General features: G+C 42.2%; 1 protein-coding gene across 1 annotated transcript in view; it reads left to right on the top strand.

Moving 5' to 3' along the window:
• ppl (periplakin) overlaps positions 1-14,146 on the top strand; it is a 70,915-nt gene that overhangs the window by 10,021 nt on the left and 46,748 nt on the right. The window lies entirely within an intron of this gene.

Below are 14,146 nucleotides of genomic sequence, written 5' to 3' on the forward strand. Positions count from 1 at the left end.
AAGATGATGAGAGGTATTGATCGGCTAGATGGTCAGAGGCTTTTCCCCAGGGCTGAAATGGTGGTCTCAAGAGGACATGGGTTTAAGGTGCTGGGGAGTAGGTACAGAGGAGATGCCAGGGGTAAGTTTTTTACTCAGACAGTGGTGAGTGCGTGGAACGGGCTGCCAGCAACAGTGGTGGAGGTGGATACGATAGGGTCTTTTAAGATACTGTTAGATAGGTACATGGAGCTGAGAAAAATAGAGGGCTATGGGTAAGCCTAGTAATTTCTAGGGTAGGGACATGTTCGGCACAGCTTTGTGGGCTGAAGGGCCTGAATTGTGCTGTAGTTTTTCTATGTTTCTATCTGTGCCAGGCCCACGAGGGGAAGGAGGAGCAGTGGGCAGTGCTTAGCCTCCCCACTGGGCTTCAACAGCATGACTTCTGCTCAGAGGAACCCAATGACCTCAACAGATTTAGGGGCAGATCCAACAATGTTGTAACTTTGGTCTCTGGATGGCCACCAAGGACGGTGAGGTCTTCTCCTGTCCACACTACCTAATGGGCTGGCTGGCATCCTGGGGAAGCTTGCATGTCCCCGGTACAGGAGGTACTGTCCCTCGTGTAGTTAGAGATGGAGAGCGAGTCACCAAGCCACAGGTGTAGGTGGTTCACCCGGAATGGGTCCCAATACCAACAATTACCTGAAGCCCCCCACTATTACCCCCCACAATGAGGTATCTCCCATGCCCAAATCAGCCGGTGGGGGGGGTGGGTAATTACCAAACAATGGACATTCTTGCCAATCAGATTGCCCGCAGAGCTCGGCAGAGTTAGACCTGCAAGTGCAGGCTTTTTCTCCCTCACACTTATCCACAACCTGGGTGATTGAGAATTGACTGCATATAGATGCAAGACTTTATTGGCAATAGTACTTCAAGGAACTGTTGTAAAAGTTGAAGTAAGCTGCTGAGGCCTGAGGCTTCAAGTGCAATAGAGGCAGCTGTGCACATTTTGTTCACTCGAAGGCCTTTCCTCCAATAGTGGAGGAACTTGTGGAAGTTGCAGGGGAAGGGGCTGGGTGGTGGGGAAGGGAGGGTTGGATCCACGGTTGGGCAGGGATTGGGACCACAAGGGTTGGCTGGTGCAGTGAGGGAGGGGCTTATTGGTGTTTTGTCTGCTACTCTTCGAGTGTTCTAATCGAGAATCCTGAGAAAGCTGTGTGTGAATATAGACCAGCAAACTCTGAACCTCCCTGCCTTCATCATGTTGTCATCTCTCCTGACCAGGATACACTTACCTACAGAATATAGGCAGCTCTTAAATATTGCTGGGTCCACAGGACTCCCAAACGACGGGAAAACTGTACACACAAGACGTGACTGCTAATTGCCTTGAGCCCATTTCCTAGGTTTGAGCTTATGGACACCACTATGTCACCTATGCAGAAAATTCTCTTTGGTTCTGGTTCTCTGGAGCTAGTGGACCTTAAAGGGGAGCAGTCAGTAACTATGTTTAACCTCTTTTTGTCTTTGGACTAGACCAGAATAAAACGTTTTATTTCCTTCACCAACTCCAGTGCAGTGATTCTATCTGAAATGTCCTGGTGAGGTTCATATTGTGCAAGATTTTGGGTCTGATTACCTCTGTGATCGCCTGCACTCACTAGTCAGACCACACAGGAAGAGCGGACAGGGTACCAAACATCTACTGGCACCGTATCCTAGCAATGAGAGAAAGGGAGCGGCAGGGAAGGGGGTGCAGCAGGAAACTGATAACTAAATCTGTAGTGTGAGTGTGTTTGTACTGGATTAATGTAGAATATTAACGATACACTTAGTAAAGGTTGATTCAGTTCGATGGTTTGTAGGTGGCAGATTTTATGGTGGAAAGTTTCTGTGCATCAGAGGGCAGCAGGAAGAGTTCATGAGCAGTTCAAGTATGTTTGTATCTTGCAGAATTTGACCTTGTCTGCTGGGGGAAAAAAAGGTATGGCAGCTTTTCAATCATTTTCAGCAATTAAAGCTTTCATAAGTTGCTCATTTTAACTGAGACGTCCTCCCTAAGCCAAGCCCTTTAGTGAGATTTGAAGGAGGTTAATGATTTGAGGGAACTGGGGAAATGCTAACACAGCCACAAGAGTTTGATTCAGGTCATGTTAAAATACAACTCTGGGGTGGAGAGTGTGGACTAGTCAGGCAGGATAAATACAATTGTGGATCAACTTTAGCCCGACTAACTCAAAGGAAAAACTGATCAGGCAGATCTAATGCTAGTTTTCCAATATACTGGATCTTCCTCTCCAATTGATGTGAGTAATATTGGATGAAGTGTGAAACTGGAGTGTCATCTAGTCCAGTCATCCAGGGTTTTCCACTCGGCAAGGTGGATTTAAATTGCTCCTCTCAAATACTTATGAGAGCCTTGTGACATCAAGCAGCTCAGGATTGTGGGTTCTCCTCCAGTGGAAATGCCCAAAATGAGAATCTTCCAATTTGTGGAATGAAGGAGTTTATATCTCATCAGCAATCTGCATTAAATCTCAATCCCTAAAGGTCAAAAATCAGATGGAGCAATCTGAGCTATGATCACAGTTCCTGAGAAAATTGTGGTTTGTAAACCAGTCAAGTCAATTCTTAGGCAGCTGCTTTTGCAGGCTGGGTACAAATGCAATTGCTGAGCACAACAACATGTTTTTTTCTTATTTACATGTTCCACACGGTTTTTTAATGCTATAGTTCATACTTATTACTGCAAATGCAGCTTATACCATTGAACAGACTGCTTCTAGGTAACCGAGCAGGTGGGTAAGAAAGAAGTAAATGCAGTTTATACAAGGTTAATTAGTATATAGAACACAGAAGCAGGCCATTTGGCCCAATGACCTCCATGCTAGTCCTTTATGCTCTTGTGTCTCCTCCATCTAAATCATCCAGCATTGCACTCCATTGCTTTCCCTTGTACCTCTCCAGCCTCCTTTTCAGTAAACCCACACTATTCCACCTCAATGACTCCTTGTGATAGAGAGCTCCACATTCTTACCAGTCTTTGGGTAAGGAAGTTCCTTCTGAATTCTCTGTTGGATTTCTTGGTGATTTTCTTATGACAATGGCCTCTAGTTCTGTTACTCTCCTCAAGTGGAATGATTCAGTGACTACTCCATCAACTTTTATAAAATCCATTGGAAACCAACTGAAGAGTCTTTTAAGATAGAGCAGTTCAACTCTGCTTGCACTCTGTGGGGATCTCAATTTTGCTCTTTAGGCTTGTCTAAGTCATGAATGTCTGCAAACTGAGGCCTTAGTATATCAGTAGGATGCTGATGGCACAAAGATGGTCTGAATCATAGAGATTTATAGCACAGGAGGAGACAACCAATCCATTGTAACCTTGTTAACTGAAGAAGTTAATTCAGGTTAATGCCATTTTAAGATAAGATGTCTTTATTAGTAACATGTACATCAAAACCCACAGTGAAATACATCTTTTGTGTAGAGTGTTCTGGGGGCAGTCTGCAAGTGTCGCCATGCCTCCGGCGCCAACATAGCATGCCTACAACTTCCTAACCCATACGTCTTTGAAATGTGGGAGGAAACCGGAGCACCCGGAGGAAACCAAAGCTCTCTCTGTTTTCAGCCCTGTGGGTTAGACCACCATCTAGTGCTCACCCAAGTACTACTTAAATGCACCGAGGGTTTCTGCCTTCGCCACCCATTCAGAAACAATCCCAGACACTTACCACCCCACTGATGAAGGGGAAGGGGAAAGTCTTTCCTTAACTGCCCATAATTCTTCTACCTGTCATCTTAAGCCTATAACCTTGAATCTAAGCTCTGCCCCATGAAAACTGCTCTGCACATCGAAGAGGCCACATTCCCCAGTGGTGTGAGGAAGGAGCAAGGTCAAGGTCACGTCAGCAAGGAACACCTCAATTTCTGCTGACCTGAGCAGGAGAGATTAAGTGGTCTTCAAGGAGAAAGAGGGCACTAATGGGACAAGAAAAGAAACACAAAATATCAAGAGAGAAAATGAGGGGGAGAATGAAGTAATTATCTGAACTGATGCAAGGAAACCAGTGATTTGGATTTACCAGAGAGCTATAACAGTATTGTATCCAAAGGAAAACAGCTCATGCCCATAACACTGGATGGAAACATTGTTCTACCACATTCCACTGTAACCATTTGGGAGTCACTAATTGAAAGGTATCGTTGTCATGGTGATCAGTACTCCAGTAAAGTCTGGGATTGGCTTCATGGCTTGATCTTCATGAGTGATAATATCGTTGAGATTACATTGGATACTCTCTCTGCAGATGGCTTTAATTATTTTTAAAGCTTTGTTAAATTGGAATTGTTTTCCCTTAAACTTGATTCAAACAATAGATTGGTTAGTTACTTCTGCAAAGCAGATAGAATTGAGAAGTACAAACTGGCTGGCATTGCTTTTTTGGCCCAAGGGTGATTTAACTGGAATGACAGGCCCATCAGTAAAAGCAAACAGTGCAACACCTCTTTGCCATAGCACAGCACCACCTACTATTGGAACCCATTGCATTAACACAAAGGCAACTTGTTTGTCTGAATAGCCGTAAAATGATTGACTTGGAATTTTTAAACAAGTCGTTGAGGATCTTAGTAGGGCAGGTTTGTTCCAGAACAAATGTTCCCGTGGGAGGAAGGCTGATTAAAATTTACCAAAACTATTTTACAAAAAATAATGAAGAAATGGCATGCCTTGCTCAACTCCCATCTGGTAAAAGACTTGCATTTATTTAGCACCTTTTGACATCTCCGGATATCCCAAAGTACACTGCAGCCAACAGGATTCTTCTGAAGCACAGTCCGGCCACTTTGTGCACTGCAAGCCCCAATAAACAGCATTGTTAGGCTGGCCAGATGATCAGAAAATGTTGGAAGACCAGGCATATCTGTGGAGGGAAACCGTGTTAATGTTTCAGATGAGTGACCTTTCATCAAACTCTCCCAATCTACACACTGATATTGACCTTATCTCTTGTTCTCTCCACTCCTCTCTCCTTTCCCTGTAACTGAAAATTTGTTTCATTCCTACTTTTCCTAGTTTTAAGGAAAGATTATTGACCTGAACTGTTGACTCTATTTCTCACCACCGATGCTGCCTGACCTGTGGGTCTGTTCCAGCATTTTCTGTTTTATTTCAGATTTCTAGTATCTGCAGTTTTTATTTTTTGCTTCCTTACCAGATTTTCGGCCTCCATGATGAACATTGGCCATATCACCAGCAGAGTCCCACTGCCCTTCATGAAAATATTACCATTGAATCTTTTACAACTACTTGAGTGAGCTGATAGGCCTTTAAGGTAAAAACCTTAACAAATGCTTAGGACTCCAAGAGTGAAGCACTCCATCCACACTGCATTAGAGTGCTGGCCTAGATTATAGTGTTCAAATTTTTGAAGTGGGGCTTGAACTCTCAACTTCCTGATCAGAGGCCAGACTACCATCAATCAAACCACAGGTGACAGTCAATTCAGGGACAGCAACTCTGGTTGGACATCTTCTGAGAGTTTTGTCATCACAGTGCCATTAATCACCTGATGGGGGCAACCAACTTTATACTCCAATGAGAAAGCAGCAGAGACTTTGGTACCTGACTGGATAGTTCATGATGGCCTTTTACTCCCCATATGAAATATTTTTTTTACAAGAAATGAGAAAATCACACACTCCTCCTAGTTGTTGGCTGTGTCTGACTCCAGGGTAGTACTGGAGGATTGGCAATCTCCAGAAGAGGCGCAGGGGGTGGGGGGAGTGTGAAGGCCTCTAAGAAGATGAGGTAAGAGAAATCAACAAGCTTGTTATTGCAGGACTGGTGCTGGATTAGATGGTATCTGCTCTAAACCTCCACACCCGTAAATCTTAATTCTGCATTGTACATCATGACCACATATGCCATCTGGGTTGTATACTGTGGAAAAATGACTTGTCCTTTATGCCAGCTTCTGTGCTCATTGTGCAGGTGGAAATTTAGTCCAATGCTGATGGTGGAGCTCAGTGGTTGATGCTGGAACCTGGGACCTAGTGTAGAAATATTACCAACGCAGTGCCACTGGTGGGATAACAGCAAGTGATCTGCTGTCTTCTGCCATCACTATAGGCCATGCCACCGTTTGACCTAAATTCAGGAAATGTTGATGAGATGGTCTTTTGATTGGGGGGCAGAGCTACATAAATAGGCAGAGAATGTTTTAGCAGATAAATCTCAAGCAGAATATGCAGTGGAGGAAATTTGTGTAGAGCAGTGGTTTAACTCTACACAGATGTCCTTGGTAAAGTAAAAATGCCATAATGCTTCTCTTGCAGTTTTCCTTAAAGCATGCATTTGATTGAACCAGCTTTAAGGGTGTGTTAGTAACTCTTTGATAGGTTTAGATACTGGGACTTTTCTCTTCTGTTCTATGGGGGGGAAAAACCCTGCCAACTTCCAACACTGTGGCCCAGACCAACCAAGGTAGGTACTTCAACCAATTAGTTATCTGTCCATCTGTTTAGTTTTATCTATTCACCAATGTCAGGTTAGAAATTTACAATGCAGTGAATATGTTAACAAATGAGAGTTGTTTGTTCTTTCACAGGATGTGGGCACCTCTGGTATTGTCAACATCTACTGCTTATCCCTCATTGTCCTTCAGAAGGTAGTGGTGAGCTGTCTTCTTGGGCAGATTGACTGCATGTGTTGCTGATAGGGAGATCCAGTATTTGACTAGAAGATTTGGTGATCTATTTCCAGGTCAGGTTAGGTGGGAGGTATTGGTGTTCCATATGCTTTCAATCCTGTGTGTGTGTGTTTTTTTTTAGGAATTTGATGATGGCTGTCAATAGGCTGGATTGGATTTGTCATACTTAGTTGATTTTCCACTGTATCAGCTATATAACAGTACTGGAAATGCTTTGGAACAGCTAGCTAGAGGTGCAGGAGCATTATAGCTGGGCCGTGTCTGATCTCAGCCTGTGCTGAATCCAGAGGGGTCAGGCATTTCTTGTGGTTGAAGATTGGCTTGTACGATCGTGGGTAGGATTCTGAGATGGATCAGCATTTCTGGCTAGAAATGGTTGCAAAAGCTTCAGCCTTAGCTATTGCACTCACCATTACTGATGATGCTCGCATTCTCGGAGCCTCCTTGTCCTGGTGACTGTTTAATTCTCTGTCACCGTTCATGACAGCATGTTGTTGGATTGCTGAGCTTTAATCTGATCCATTAGGTAAGGGACCATTAACTGGTCGATAGCATGCTGTAGTCCATTATCTTGCCCCATAGCCTTCGATACTCCAGAGAAAACAATCCAAGTTTGTACAACCTTTCCATTATAGTTAATTCACTCCAATCCAGGCAACATCTTGGTGCACCTCTTCTGCACCCTCTTCAAAGCCTCCATATCCTTCCTATAGTGTGGTGACCAGACTGCAAACAATACTCCAAATATGGCCTAACCAAAGTCTTATGCGGATGCAACATGACTTGCCAGCTTTTATACTCAATGCCCCTGCTGATGAAGACAAGCATGTCGTACCCCTTCTTTAACACCCTATCTACTTGTGTTGCCACTTTCAGGGACCTATGGACTTGCACCTCAAGATTCCTCTGCTCCTCAGAGCCCTGCCATTTAACATATACTTTCCTCTTGCATTTGACCGTCCACAATGCATCACCTCACACTTGTCTAGATTAAAGTCCATTTGCTATTTCTGTACCCAAATTTCCGATTGATCTATATTCTGCTGTTTCTTTTGACAACCTTCCTCGCTATCCACAACTCCCATCAATGTTCCTGTCATCTGCAAACTGAGATAGAAGTCTGTATGGTGCATTCCCAGGCCCCTGCACCTCTCTACTCTCTGCCACGATGCCTTCCTGCTTTTGGGACTGAATGTTGGCTGAAAGAGAAGATTCAGGCAGTATAGCCATGTTAGGCTGTAGCTGAATTTACCTATGGGACACCAATTATGGCACAAATCCATGGATATTTATGACAAGGTAAATAGAAAATGCTAGAAATACTCAATAGGTCAGGCAGCATTCATGGTGCGCGTCCTTTCTGATGAAAATCATTGACCTGCCGTGTTCCATCTGTTTTTCTCTTCATGCTTGCTGCCTGATCCTGAGTATTTTCAACATCTTCTTTTTTGAATCAGATTTCCAGCATCTGCAGTATTTTATACATGTTCCAAGCCAATTTAGAGTCAAGTCTTAAATAGACCAGACCAGATAAGAACAGTGAATTTCCTTCCCTGAAGCACATCAGTGAACTAGCTGGGTTTCTACAACTAGTATAGTCGTCATACTAAATATTTCTAAACTCCAGATTTATTTAGTTAGAATTTGTTCAGGTTATCATTTCATCAGGCCAGCCTTTTGAATTATTTGTCCAGCAAGATATTCACTATAAGATAATCACAGCACTGTTTAAATGAACATTCTGTATGCACTGTGTAATTAAAATATTAGCTGCTCAAACAATATTGATGTTGACAAAGGAGAAGCCATATGACTAATTGGTCTTAGTAGTAGCTTGCAATGAGCAGTTAAACACCAAAGAAGGGGAACCTTTCTGAACAAAGATCGTTTAAGTATAATATTAGAGTTTAGAATTCATGGTAATACCCCACTCAGTGGCATGCTGATATGGATTACCTTCCTAGAAAGAAATTGTGTAAGGAAGTGAGTATTTCTCTTTATACTTAATTACCACTATTCAGTCAATTGTAGTTATATAGGAAAATTGGAATCTGCAGTTTAAAGATCATTGCCCTTTCTATTTGTTAATTTTAGTCGGACTAAATTAAACTGAAAGAATCTTGTTACATTGATGCAATCATGAAGAAGGCACACCAGTAGCTGTACGTAGTTAGGAGTTTGAAGAGATTTTGTATGTCACCAAAGACTCTTGCAAATTTCTGTAGATGTACAGTGGAGAGCATTCTGACTGGTTGCATCAGACCCTAGTATGGAGGCTCCAATGCACAGGATCGTAAGAGGCTGCAGAGAGTAGTAGACTCAGCCAGCTCCATCACGGGCACAATCCTCCCCACCATCAAGGACATCTTCAAGAGGTGGTGCCTCAAGAAGGTGGCATCCATCATTAAGTACCCTCACCATCCAGGATATGCCCTCTTCTCATTACTACTATCAGGGAGGAGGTACAGGAGCCTGAAGACCCACACTCAATGGTTCAGAAACAGCTTCTTCCCCTTCACCATCAGATTTCTGAGCGGTCCACGAGCCCATAAACACTACCTCGTTATTCCTTTTTTTTGCACTATTTATTTATTTTGTAATTTACAGTAATTTTATGTCTTTGCACTGTACTGCTGCCGTAAAACAACAAATTTAACATTATAATATGTGATAATAAATCTGATTCTGAGTGTAAAGGCGGATGCGAATGTGTGAATGCAACTTTATTCTTAGCCAATATTTGTTATTTTTGATTATCTGAAGTTCTGAATGTACCAAAATTTTGGGAGATGAAATTATGGAAATATTCCCAGAACAGGCTTATTCAAAGGAAGTCTATTATAGGTGGAAGACAGAGGGAAGTAAGGAAATAAGGGTTCAAGGATCATGAAAAAACATATATTGAAGGTTGGTTCACTGGTTTAGAGATTTCACTTGTCTCTCTGTTGCCTGGAGAGTGACTTCACTGGAGCTCTTAGCAACTTCAACATGCAAACCTGGAATTACTGACTTGACAATAACCCCACGTTCTATTTGCTTATGTTGCTGTTCTGCAGGGATTGGATGTGGACAGTGCTGAATCTATCATCAAGAGCTTGATCATTTCCAGGAAACATATAGTCAAGTTGAGTTTATTGTCATATGCACAAGTCTGGTGTGGTACAGTTACCAATGGAATACTTGCTTGCAGCAGCATCACAGGCACATAGATTCAGACAACACACGAAGCATAAATTATTCATAAACCATTGTGTTAAATGCCAGCAATTAGGAACTACATGTTCTAGTGGGGTTTGGTTGCAAAACGTATAAACACCCATATTTAGTTTACCAACCCATTAGTTAGGAAGTCATAGCACATAATAAAGTTACCATCTTAGTATGTACCTACAGAAGTTTAGTACTAGCACCTTAAAACGTTTATAAATCTGAACTATTAGGGTTGTTTTGTAACCTATTTTTTCAAATCTCAGTTGTATAACACAAGGTATTGTCGTCCAACACAAAATAATGCAAGATGCTCAGCTTTTTTCTCTGCATTGGATCCTTGGCTTAAAGATTTCCCCGGTTCCCCTATGAACACAGTATCCAAAATGCTTAATAGCTGCAGCTTGACAAAACTCTGACTTGTACTCTACAGACTTGACAATAAATCTTCATGCTGCTTGCTTTTATTCCTGCTCTTCAAAGATTGGGCGTGACCAGTGTTGAATCTATCTTCACTGTTTGATCACACTCATCCTTTGAATTCAACATTATCAATGAAGTACTGTATAGCCCTTATAATTTTTTTGTTATAAAGTGTATGACCTGGTCATTGCCTTCTCAATATCTTTGCCGCCTCAGCCAATTGGCTTCCTCCATTGTGCCTAATATTGTATGGCAGCAGGATGGAAAGCAGCCAAGCTTTTTGGAGACAACATTAAAAATGGAGGAATGTAGAGATTTCAAGCTGATGTTAAAAGACATACAGAGGCCAAGAATTCAGACAGATAGAAAAGGGTAAAGGTTGGGTAGAGTGTTAGTTGTTGACCAGTCTGTGATAAACTTGATAAACTTTGAACCATTGAAATGACTAGAAGCAGCTTCTAATAAAAGTAATGCAATTATCCAACAGGGGACAGCAGGGTTCAGTGAGGAGAGATCATACCCCTGTCTCACCCTGTTCAATAGTCCTCAGGTCTAATTTAGTGCTCAGATTGTTGCTCATGTGTTGCCAAGGATGCAGCTGTATTTTCTATCTGCACTGTCTTGTTTAGTCTCTGCAATGTTTCTAAAACCCTTTCTCTGCAGTTCATATCCAACAACCAGCTGATGTTGAATTGCTGCTCAGACATCCTGGTCGGCTGCACTCAAATTTTACCCAGAAGTTTGCTGGTTTCATCTTAAATATTTGCAACACCTGCTGCAAGACTTCCATTTTCGAAAATTTCTGTTAACAATTTTGAATAATTTGCCAGCGCGTCATGGAAACCAGCCTCCCCTCCATGGACTCTGTCTATACCTTTTGCTGCCTTGGTGAAGCAGCTGGCATAATCAAAGACCCCACCCATCTGGGTCATTCTCTCTTCTCTCCTCTTCTATCTGGTAGAAGATACAGGAGCCTGAGGGCACATACCGCCAGGCTTAAGGACAGCTTCTATCCCACTGTGATAAGACTATTGAACGGTTCCCTTATACGATGAGACGGACTCTGACCTCAGAGTCTACCTTGTTGTGACCTTGCACCTTACTGTCTACCTGCACTGCACTTCCTCTGTAGCTGTGACAGTTTACTTTGTTATTGTTTTTACCTGTACTACCTCAATGCACTCTATACTAACTCAATGTAACTGCACTGTGTAATGAATTGACCTGTACGATCGGTGTGCAAGACAAGTTTTTCACTGTACCTCGGTACAAGTGAAAATAATATACCAATACCAACCAATAAGGGCTGAATTATGATGGAATTAGTCAGTGAGCAATAGATGTGAAATCGGTTAGATTGTGAATCCAAGACTTTGGACTTGAGATTCCAGTGATTCAGTGCAATAAGCTGTCCAGTGTGCTATGTACAGGATTCTGTATCACCTTGCCAATCCTGGGTGAACACATCAATAAAGCTGTTGGGTATGGGTCATTAGGCAACCTGTGAACTGCTGAAAAATGGCAAAAGGGTATTAGGAATGTAGATGAAATTGGGAAGGGGTTGGAGGAATTATGCAGGTTTTTTGTAAGGATATGCTGTGGAGTTATAGAGAGAAGCAGCATGGAAATGGGTCCCTTCAGTCCATTGAATCCACACTGACTGTCAAGCACCCACTAATCCTATCTACACCCTCCAGATTCTACCACTCATCTACACACCGGGGAAACTTAGTGGTCAATTAACCTACCAACCTGCACATCTTTAGGATGTGAGAGGGAAATTGAGCACAAGGGCTTGAGGAGAATATGCAAATTGCACAGGCAACAACGGAGGTCAGATTGAACCCAGGTCACTGCAGCCGTGAGGCAGTGGCTCTATTAGCTGCACCACTGTGGTTTTTTACTCTGAGGAAGGATATAGTTGCCTGAGACAACCTTACACAGATTCACTGGATTGATTCCTGAAAAGAGAGGGTCCTGTGAGGAGAGATTGATTATGATTGGCCTCTAATAACTGGAGTTTAGAAGAATAATAACTGGTCATGTTGAAACATTTGAGATTTTGAATAGGATTGAGTGGGGGTAGTTGATGAAAAGTTAATTCCACAAACTGGAGAGATTAGAACTAGAGGGCATGGACACAGGATGAGAGGTTCAACCATGTAGGATTCAGATGAGGCTATACATAACTGTCAGCAGACTTTTAATTTGTTCTCAATACTATCTGTAAGAATGGAAAATAGCAGCCAAGCTGATGTCTACCCCAAGGTTAAAATGAATAATAAAATCTAATGTGAAGGTACATAACTGACTGTAATCTGTTTCTTCTTGGGAATAATCTTTCACTATTGTGATGAAAGGAATACAGGAAGTCCCGGATTATGAACGAGTTCCGTTTTTGAGTCTGTTCGTAAATTGAATTTGTATGTAAGTCGGAACAGTTACGTACAGTTCACATCTAGCGTCAATTAGTCAAATGTTTGTCTTAGTATATATTTTACCTAAAACATCATAAATATAATGCAGTAATAATAAATGTAACTACAGTACAGTATTTATAATTGTATTTATAACTTACTTTATCGGGGACACGAAAGGCCTCAATGTGCGAATAACTCTCAGCCCGGAGTTACATTCACTGTCAAAGCTTTTAGCACATTATCCGATGGCAATTTGAAGATAATGTAATTGTCAAGTGGGCTGATTTAAACCTCCCGCACTGCATTTACATTTGCAGGGTGCACAGTGTCTAATGGAATTTAAAAAAAAGCTGATTCCAGCTCCATTCACAGTATAGACTGCATGGGTTTTCACTTCAGATGACATTGAGTGTTCTTTGCTCCTTCCACCGCATCCTCGGCACTTGAAGGTGCTCTGGTGAACAAAAATAAATGAAGACCCCATGCCAAAAATAAAATGCAATTATACACCAAGGCCGTCGGCTACAATTTTTTTCAGGCAGAACTGAGAATGGGAATCTCGATATGGGAACCGACGGAGGTCGGTTCGTACGTACGGGTGTTCGTAACCTGGGGACTTCCTGTATAAATGTTTGGAATTCCCAGCTATAGTAGACTGTGGATGCTCAGTCATTAGTGTTTTCCAGACAGTGATTGATTTTTGGCTGCTAAGGGAATAGGGATTGGATGGCAAAGTGGACTTGAGTGCAGGAGCAGTCATGATGTTATTGGATGGAGCAAACTCGAGGACCCCCATGGGCTATTCCTGCTTCTGCTTCTTATATTCTGTGACCAAATAAGATTATACAAGGGCATCTTGAGTTTAGCAGCCCAACAGTTAAATGCAATTATCCACATAAGACCATTACTATATGTTTAATCACTTTCATGAAGAGCAAATGTGAGAATGAGCTGAGTGTTTTGGTCGTAGTGCTGCAGATTGTATAAAGTCTGTAGTTTCAATGTTACTTAATTGTAGAATAGATTTTCTATTTGTTTCCAAATACTTTTACTGAATGACTAGAAATAATGTGCCAGAATCCTCACTGCAAACTCCACACAGACGGCACCGACAGTTAGGATTGGACCTGGGTCGCTGGAGCTGTGAGGCAGCAACCCTACTGGTTGTGTCACTGTGTTGGCCTATGTGTGCACCACTACGTCTTAAGGAAAATCTTAAAGATGGAGATAAATGTCAAGAGGTTAAGGGAGGGGAAAGCCAAGGGAAGTTTCTTTGGTTGAGTGGTAAAAGAGCAGGAGTGATCTTCCAAAGAGCGGCAGTAGTACAGAAATGCAACATGTACTGAGCCTGGAAATCCAACGTGTTCAAATCTGCTGCTTCCAGTTTAATGGTATGTT

This window comes from Pristis pectinata, chromosome 8 (assembly GCF_009764475.1).
Source record: "Pristis pectinata isolate sPriPec2 chromosome 8, sPriPec2.1.pri, whole genome shotgun sequence".
In the NCBI taxonomy this organism is placed as follows: domain Eukaryota; kingdom Metazoa; phylum Chordata; class Chondrichthyes; order Rhinopristiformes; family Pristidae; genus Pristis; species Pristis pectinata.